This window comes from Pseudopodoces humilis, chromosome 8 (assembly GCF_049639895.1).
Source record: "Pseudopodoces humilis isolate 2021_Gansu_Grassland_sample_001 chromosome 8, ASM4963989v1, whole genome shotgun sequence".
Lineage (NCBI taxonomy): Eukaryota > Metazoa > Chordata > Aves > Passeriformes > Paridae > Pseudopodoces > Pseudopodoces humilis.
The window spans coordinates 2,724,597-2,733,802 of record NC_142207.1 but is presented as its reverse complement, the minus strand read 5'-3'; the positions used below and the strand labels follow the sequence as shown (position 1 = coordinate 2,733,802).

The window sequence follows — 9,206 nt, the reverse complement described above, 5'->3', positions numbered from 1 at the left end:
GAGTGTCCATCCAGTGACAGCCCATCGGTTCTGTCATGCTGGTGCCAGTGGTGGAGGCATGGAACTGGTGAAATCCCGTGGGAAACACATGGAAATCATCCCATTTTATTTCCTGGGCATCACCTTTCTACCTCCTAGCTAAGAGATCTCCTCAGCAGCGCTGACTCCCAAACTCCACATGTCATTACCGGAGCACTGTCATTTACAAGGAGGCGCCTCCCCAGACTCAGCAGTGTCGCACCCCATTGTGTGCCCAAATCTCAGCCACCCTCAGCATGGTAATGGGCTGGAATCCCATCAGCACTGCCTTGGATCAGCCCTGACCCTGCCACGAACAGGGGAGGAAGATGGCAGAAGATAAATTCATTGATAACCAGCAGCAGACCTACAGAAAACAACTGGCAGATTAAGGAGGCACCCAAATGTATGACGTTATTAAAGCCTGCCCGACTGCAGCAATGCAGCTTTGCCACTGCAATTTGAATTATTGTCCTTAAAACCTTTCATTCAAACTTGAAATGCCATCTCAGTGCTTTTCTCACCCTCCAACCCAAACACTTAGAGCTGTGTCAGCCACAACGTGATCATTTCTCGGCTAAGTGTTCTGCAACTCGAACAATTATTAGCTTTCACTCCTCTTCATATCCCTTCAAAGCAATATATAGATACAGAGATTATGAATCATAGAATATCCTGAGTTGGAAGGGACTAACAAGGATCAAGTTCAACCTGTCCCTGCACAGGCACACCAACAATCCCACCCTGGGTATTCCTGGCAGCGCTGTCCAAACTCTCCTGGAGCTCCGGCAGCCTCGGGAATCTTCCCATTCCCTGGGGAGCCCCTGCACCCTCAGGGGGAAGAACCTTTCCTGATATCCAACCTAAACCTCCCTGGCACAGCTCCAGACATTCCCATGGATGCTGTTACTGGTCACCAGAGAAAAGAGATCAGTGTCTGCCCTTCCTCTTTGCCTCCTGAGGAAGCTGAAGATTGGGACAGGGCTCCTCCAGGTGAACAGACCAAGTGACCTCAGCTACTCATCACACAGCTTCCCCTTGAGGCCCTTCACTATCCTCACAGCTTTTATTATTTATTTATTATTTAAACTTTATACTGAGCCAGGCTTGTTTTTTTTTTAATTTTATGCTCATTTGCTGAATTGAGGTCAATCAAAGGTTTCTCGGTGTTGATTTGCTTGTTAATTTTAAAACACTTGTAGGACAGACTATGAATCATTCCACAGACAGTGTATTTTTCTATCTTTTCATACAATCCCAATGTTGTTTACATGAAGTATGTAATGCTGAGTGGATTAAATTTACACAAGTTATTTTGTTCCCCAGTAGAAACGCTAGCATTTGCTCTTCTGAGAGACCTACCTTGGGCTGAGTTTGACAAAGGGGAAAGAAATAAATAAAAAACAAGCAGCTTACGTGTTTCAAAAAGTTGGAATTTTGGCAATGTGTGAAATTTGTTTAGAAAAACCTTTTCGTTGCCAGGTGACGAGGCAAAACATATCACATATGCTTAACAACCAGCTTGTACATATTTTGTCTTTCCAAGGTTTCTAGGGCTGGTCAGGCACAATGATGCATTACAGCTGAAGGAGCTTCCAGCAGGGACAAATGTTTGTCTCCTTCCAAAAGAATTTTCCTAATCCTTAAGAAAAACAACTCAATATTTCTCATTGCTGAATGATTGAGTAAGGACTAATTCTGCTCAAAATTCACCGTATCACGAGTCGTAATGTATATTTTGTGTTTGCTGAGGGTGCAAACTGCTGGGGTTTAGGTGTTTGTGAGAATTTCATGGTATAGTACAGGCAACAGTTCTGCTAATACAAATTTCTTACAACAGTCTGACACCTTATCCCCGTTCCACTGTCAAGCAACAGCACAAGCAGCATTAAAACTCAAGGATGACTGAGGATCAATGATGATAATGTGTTAAAACGTGTCACACCGTGTTCAAAAGCTACTGTTGGCTCAGTCCAAGCACCTTTGCATCACTGATGTTTCCATTCCATCAACATTTCCATCCACTGATGCACGTTGGAATTTCAGAGGAATGGAATAACCAGTTTTGGTTTTGAACATTCTGGTCAGAAAGAGCCGGAAAAAACCCAATCCACACTCAGATTCCCCTAAAATCCAGAGGCCCGTCCTTCCCATCCCAAACCTCAGCTCTTGCTGTGAACATTTACACAGATCCCATGGCCTGGAGTTGCAGTTAATGGACTTCACACATGTGAAATTAATTGTGGGGATAATTCTGAAACAATTACCTTTTCTTGGAATCCCAGTCAACAACTATTCTAATAAATCACGGTGCTGCTCGTGCTATAATGACCATCAGTAATCAAATGCATCTGCACACTCAGCCTGTTTGCTGACTTAAAGCACTAAAAGGCAAAGAAGAGTTTGGTGCCCTAGTTCCCACAGAGGATCTGACTGCTCTCCTCCAATCACCCTTTGCTACCCACAATTATTAATTGTTTATCATTACTCAAACTTGCATCCTGATCCCAATCGCTTTAAAATGTTCATATGTATATATTCCCAATATTCTCTGGTCTTTTTTTTCCTTTCTCTCTCTTTCGTTTTGCATTCCAATTTTAAGTGTCGCTGAAAGAAAATTTCAGCATGACTCATGAGATTAAATTGTTTTATCATTAATTACCCTCGTCAGGAGATATCCATAAATCAGTTTTTTAAAAAGCATCACAAATTCATTTAGGACAACAAGCCATCATTTTGTTGTTTCACTGCTCCTCACAGGGGTTGCCATCCTATCTTCTGTGTACCCAACTGAGCATTGGTTTTTCACAGGTGGATTAGGTACCAAAAATTATCTTCTCCCAAACTTTACAAGTCTGCCACCTCTTTCTTCCATCCTAATGCACCTATTCCCACCTACCCTGGGGGTAAAACCAAGCACACACAAAACTCAAAGCTAAGGAACTTCCTGCTGGAGAGCACAACTTCTGGAATTAGATCTCCACTAGGAGCACTTGTGCCTGCAAATTCCAGTGTGCTCTGCCTGCCAGCACACCACGCATGCCAGCAAACCAATTTCCTAGAATCCTCATCAAAAGACAACAACAAAGGGCTGTAATGATGGCCAAATCCAATTTATTTAAGAGGGAAAAGGAGACCATACACAAACCTCTCTGCATGACTGTCCCCATGTGCCAGGTCACTACCTGTAGCCATTAATATCCACTGGCCCGCCAATGCCTTAAAAAATTAAGCTTATTTTTTGCATCCTTTTCTTTTTCATTGTAGATCACACCCCTTTGCAGTACAAGGCATCCATTTACTCGGTGTAAACTTACACTGTGAGATATGATCCCAGATGAGGTATTGCTTCAAACAGAAGATGAAAAATATTCCATGCATTTTAAACACGAATCCAAAAACATAAGTTACACCAACATGTAATACATTTCTGCTGTTCTCTGGCAGGAGAGAAAAACAAAACTGGCAGCTATAGAAATTGTACAATGGTAATTATTGAGAGAAATAATTATACAAAAACCTGTTCAAATTATATACGGGATGGGATGACTCAAAGTGAGAAGAATTTAAAGTGATAGTTAATACCTCAGAAAACCTCACTGTGTGACTCCAGGCAGAAAAATCAGACAAATAAATGCAACTGCTGAAATCATTCTACCTTCTGAAGTTTGTAAAAAGTGGGCAAAAAACAAGTTTTCATTGGTGGGGATTTCAGGGCAGGCTGGTTTACCAGGGGGGTTCCCAGCAGCATCAAGGAATTCCTGGACAAAGGAAAGAAGGAAATCTTAATGCAATTTTATTCTAAACAGGCTGTAATCAATTAATTATATTCACTCTGTCACCCCCAGCAGCAGGTGGGTTTAGAAAATTAAGCCAGCCCTTCAGAGGTGAGAGATGGAGTGAGGTGTTGCAATGGAGACAGGAGCTGCTGGGTGCCGAGGCCCTGAATTCCCACCTGCACCTCTAAAGCCCTTTTTCTGTCTGTACCCAAAGATAAAACATATTGTTCCAGAGGTTTCCAGCTGTGGTTCTGATGGCTGCCCTCATCCCTTCACCCCAGTGCCTGCAGCACTCTGGGTGAAACTGCAGCCACTGAGCAGATCATCCTTGAAATGCCAAGGAAGCCTCACCACATCCTCCCTGTTTTGCTGATCTCCTTCTGCTTTTCCCACACTTCATTCAAGATTCTTGGTATTTGTTTCGTTCCAGATCTTACTTCTCAAACACCTCTCCCTACTTCAAAATCTTCTGCTTTTCATGTGTCCTCCCCTCCTTCCACTTAATTTTTAAACCTCTGTCCTCACTTCCAGCAACAGGCCAAAGCCCTTCTCAAGAGAACAGATTCATTATTTCTACAGTAAAATATAGATCAATAATTCATCTCTAGTAGCTACAAACTTTTCCCTAATTATTCCTTTTAGCCTGTTACATTACCTTACACTTGTGTTGCTGTTTCCCTTCCTTCCGTATCACGCCTAATTTGAAATTGGTGTGACTCAGCTGAGGATTGCAAAGCAAAAAAATATTACTTAAGCTTGTTTTGAGAGTCCTTCACTTTGCCCAGACTGTTCACACAGGCAAAGCATCCCCTGCACCATCCAGTATTAGTGATAACTTTTCAAACTTTGCTTTCAAGAAAGATGACAAATGCTTCAGGACACAAGTGAAAATGGCAAAAAATGCTCTGCTGAAAGTCAGCTCCACACAGTGCAACTTGCTCAAATTGTCATATCAAAATTTGCTTTCTCTGAAAAGAACAGGCTGCTACTTTTATTTGGTAAGGTGGTTCAGAAGTCCAGCTCAGCTCAGTTCCTTTGTGCAGAGGGAAGGGCAGTGAGTGGTTCATATCATTTACAGCTAATTCTACCATTTCTTTCAGTATTCAGATATTGTATTTATTTCTTCAATGCACATAATCAGATCACTGCATTTTTTCTAATTACATTAGTTTCCTCTGTACAGTCCTTCAGTGTTATCCTAGGAAACAAAGACAGGGCCACAGAACCAAAAGGCCACCGTGCACTCAGAAACTGAGAGAGTTGCCCAAATTTAAATTGGAATGGTACTAACAGGAAGGTAATAATGTATGCAATTTCAATTGTAGGCTTTATGTGCCCCCCAGTGTTGTTTTCTATGATGGTTTTACCCTTGAGGCAGCTCTGTAGGGTAATGAGGTGTAATCACCCCTCATTTAGGGGTACAGACCCAAAGCACAGAGTGCAGTGGGCTCACCTGAGGTGACACATGGAGTCTGTGCCAGCCTTGGGACTTGGGAACTGATATTCCCCATTTTCCTCCAGGATCTGACCACCAGAACCAGCTGTCCTTAGTGCAGCAACTCCTCCTTGGAAACACCATTGGGATCCTTCTTAATGGCACTGGAAAAATCAGGGAAAATACTTGTATTAGTACAGAGTAAAACACAAATCACGCCCCTGGACAGAGGTGAGGGCAAGGTGGGAGAAAAGCAGCCCCTTGGGAGATACACTGAGGTTTCCAGGAGCAGGAATATGATATTTAGCTTCATGTAAATTTCTAAATCTTGCCAGAAAGGAGGAAGTTTAGATAAGATCCAGACATGTTGGTTTTTCCTACTTCAGGCCCTGTGTAAGGAAATTGCTGAGGTTTTCAAGACTGGAAGAAAACTCAATTATTTTTATGCCACTTTTACTGAAAAAATAGCAAAAAAAAAAAACCAAACACAAAAGTTATATACTTTGGAAGAGGAAAGAAGAAGCTCTCATTCCAAAAAGCCAGGTCATTAATTCCTATATCCCAAGGCAAGAAATCTCACGTGGAGGGTTACCAGGGCACCCACGAAGCCGCTGGCAGTGTTGTATTTCCCTTCCCCTTTGCTGGGGTTAACACCTTCTGCTAAGCACAATCAACTTTTAAGGCAAGAGATAAAATTTTAAGGGTGTTCCTAATTAGTGCCAAGGGTGGCAGTTTCTGTGATGGCTGTGAGGGCCTTGGTGAGGGCCCATAAACTCCATTTCACTTGGGTCAGCCATCCATCAGGTGATAACCACTGCTCCCACCTGCACTGGCTGCAGACACAGACATGGAATGGTTGGCTTGGAAGGGACATGGAAGATCATCCGGTTCCACCTCATTCCATGGGCAGGGACACCTTCCACTATCCCAAGTTGTTCCAAGCCCCATCCAACATGGCCTGGAAGACTTCCAGGAGCACCCACAGCTTCTCTGGGCAGCCTGTGCCAGGGCCTCAGCACCCTTATAGGGAGGAAATTCTTCCCAAAGACAAGGATGAAGCTGAAATTTCCATTGAACTGCTTATTCCTACAACATATCACAACAGGAATGTTTTTCAGGATACATGGCACCAGTCTTTGGCTAATTTTCAGGGCAAGAACTTTGTTGTTGAACATATTTTGTTTTTATGTCACTGTGAAATGTATATTCTATATGTCACTTGGATAAACTTTTCCAAAAAAAATCCCCACTAGAACAGCAATGAATGGGATTTACAGCTTGAGCTTCTGAGCACCTTTACTGCACAAAAAACTGTTTATTAGCACAAGTTTTCCCTTTGTATGTTGTGTTTACTTGTTTCCCAGCAGGGTCTGCTGATGTTAATGGACTCACAGCAGTGCATTCTACTTGTGTTATTACAGGTCTAATTCAGTCATTAACATTTCATTAATGGACTGGCCTCCTCGCTGTTTGCATGCCTGTCTAGATATTGATGAGCTTTCTAGTATAGAAAACTGGTATTTAAGGCAGACTCTTAAAGGTTTATTAAGATGCTCGTGAACCTTCATCCCATTCTGTCATTTATTTTAGCAGATAAAAGCCAAACCCTCAGATGAATTTGCATTGCAAAAGTTTTCAGCACCTGAATAGGAAATTAATTCCATGTGAATACCCCAAGGAGAGGAGAAAAACCCCAAAGATTCCAGAGTTGCATCACTTGGATACAAATCCTGAGTTCCTGCCTCAAAACCAGTGTGGCTCTGCACCGCCAAGTCCGCTGTGCTCTACCTTGGAGGGAATTGTGTTTCCATGGGACACAAATTGATTCCTTTTCCCAAGGGGGTTCTGCAGCTCCACCAGCTCCCAATTTCAGACTCTGAACTGGAGTTTCTAATCCTTCCCACCACCCAATCCATCAGGAACAGCCTTGCTGGTCCAGTGGAATTAATCAAACTAAGAGGCTGCTCGGAATAACGAGGCAGAGGCTTTGGGGACCTTTGACATGACCACCAAAGGGGAAGATTTATCATGATTTTTATACTTCAGTAACTTTTTGGCTTTATCAGCTGTGTATTGGAATCTAAAAACACTCTTGATAATACCTGTACCCCGGTGGAAGATAACTCCTTCCAGCAATTTCCTAAGGATATTTATGAGGTGCTTCCCTTTACATTTCTGTTTTTTCCCTGCTAAAATGTGTGTTTTCAGGCACCCCAGAGAATTAAAATACACAGTGTCTAGTGCAAGTACTTCGTGAAAATTACTAATTTGATGTCATAATTACGCTTGTAATATAAAATTATTAAGCACTGTCACATTGCACGGTAAATGGAACTTATATTGGTGTAATAAAATGTATTTCAATTCCATTGCAATAACTTTATCATAGTCTTTAATGGCACCCAGAGTTAACAAAAACAAGATGCAGCCAGGAAAAACACCATTGAAGAGTACCCTATACTGCAATATTAGGTCACAACAGATATAATTTGTGAGCTTCTTTATGTGCCAGTTTACATTTATGAACACCTGCAACTTATGTTTTCCTGACAAAATGAGATGCTAAAGAAGTCGAGGTAAGATTAGAGGCCAGTAAACAAAATCCCCAGCGTAATTTCCCTTAATAAATTCTGCATTATCCATGCCTTTGACTTCAGCTTTATAAATGGAGCTATAAATATTATTGATCCGAAATTCATATTTTTTTAAGGATCTTCCTGGCTCAGCCAGGCAGGTCTATGCCAGGATGACATGAAAAGAGATCTCTTATTATGAAATTTGAAGCTTATTATCTTGATAAATGTAGCAATGTTTGAGCAATCCGAGGGTGGGGGGACAAGAAAAGAGGGACACAATTTTAACATTAATATGTTCAAGTGGTTTTTTCTCCTCAGTAGAACTGTCCCAGCCCAGAATGTATGAGCTGTGTATTTAATGAAGGGGGAAAAAAGGGAAGAGAAAAACAAAAAGAAAAAAAAAAAAGAAAAAAAAAGAAAAATAAAGAAAAAAGGAAGGATTATTAGAAAATATTCCAAATCCTCATCTCAACATTTTTCTTTTGTCTGTCAGGGTAAATAGAATGAAGAAACAAACCACAACTGGAGGGGGGGGGAAAAACCCAGTCAGCTAAAATGTCATGACTTGCTTCTCTGCAGGTGTCAACTTGACTTCACTGAAATGGCACAAAACTTTGATTTTCTCATCAGGAAAAAATGTTTATTTCCTCTACCAGACCTAACAGATAAGAACATACTGTGTGTAACATTGCATATTTTGATCCTGTGTCTAAATGTTCTTGAGACACATGCTAAAAATATTTTGTGTGCTTTGCCTCAAATTGTTGTCATGAATTATTGAATTGAGCTGCTACTTTTTCATTAAACCAGCAGCCTTAATAATTTAAACACTGGTCTTTAAGAGACTTACTGTATACTGGTGATCTTCAGGGGAAGAAAGAGAACCTCCCAATTATTTTATATCTGCCTCGATTTTTTTTTTGGTAGGGTTTTAATGCATTGCATGACTTACCAGGCATTACTGGATGCCTGTATTATTTTAGCACACCAGACAACATTTCTCTCCATTTGATTTGTCATTGGGAATTTAGCTCAGATATTCCTGTAGCCAGGTTTTCTCAGTCATGGGAAACTCAGACCTCCTGAGTGTTCAGGTGCAGCTCACGGGGTACAGCTTCAGTTTACCCCTGAAAATGAGGTAGGAAATAAAATTCTTTAAATTTTATTTAAAACCTTTAAATTTATTTTAAATCCTTTAAAATTCTGTATGTCTGCATGGCTCTCATCCATTGGAGGGGAACCTTCTTGCAGCTGAGCAATATCTGCTGCTCCAAAGGAAAACCAAAAACTAAGGGAAGTGTGAAAAAGTTCTGAAGTTACAGCCTGATTCAATAAAAACCTCAACTTGCTTCTCAACTAATTCGAATTTTTTTTAAAGTGTACTTACTTTGGGGTGAC

General features: G+C 41.2%; 1 long non-coding RNA gene across 1 annotated transcript; it reads right to left on the bottom strand.

Annotated features, from left to right (window-relative positions):
- Positions 1–3,695: 3,695 nt before the first annotated feature.
- LOC148183823 (uncharacterized) lies at positions 3,696–5,374 on the bottom strand. The gene is made up of 3 exons (XR_015773175.1): positions 5,251–5,374; positions 4,453–4,518; positions 3,696–3,779 (listed from the first exon to the last, which is right to left on the bottom strand). It is a non-coding gene; the product is annotated as an uncharacterized LOC148183823 (long non-coding RNA).
- Positions 5,375–9,206: the final 3,832 nt, after the last annotated feature.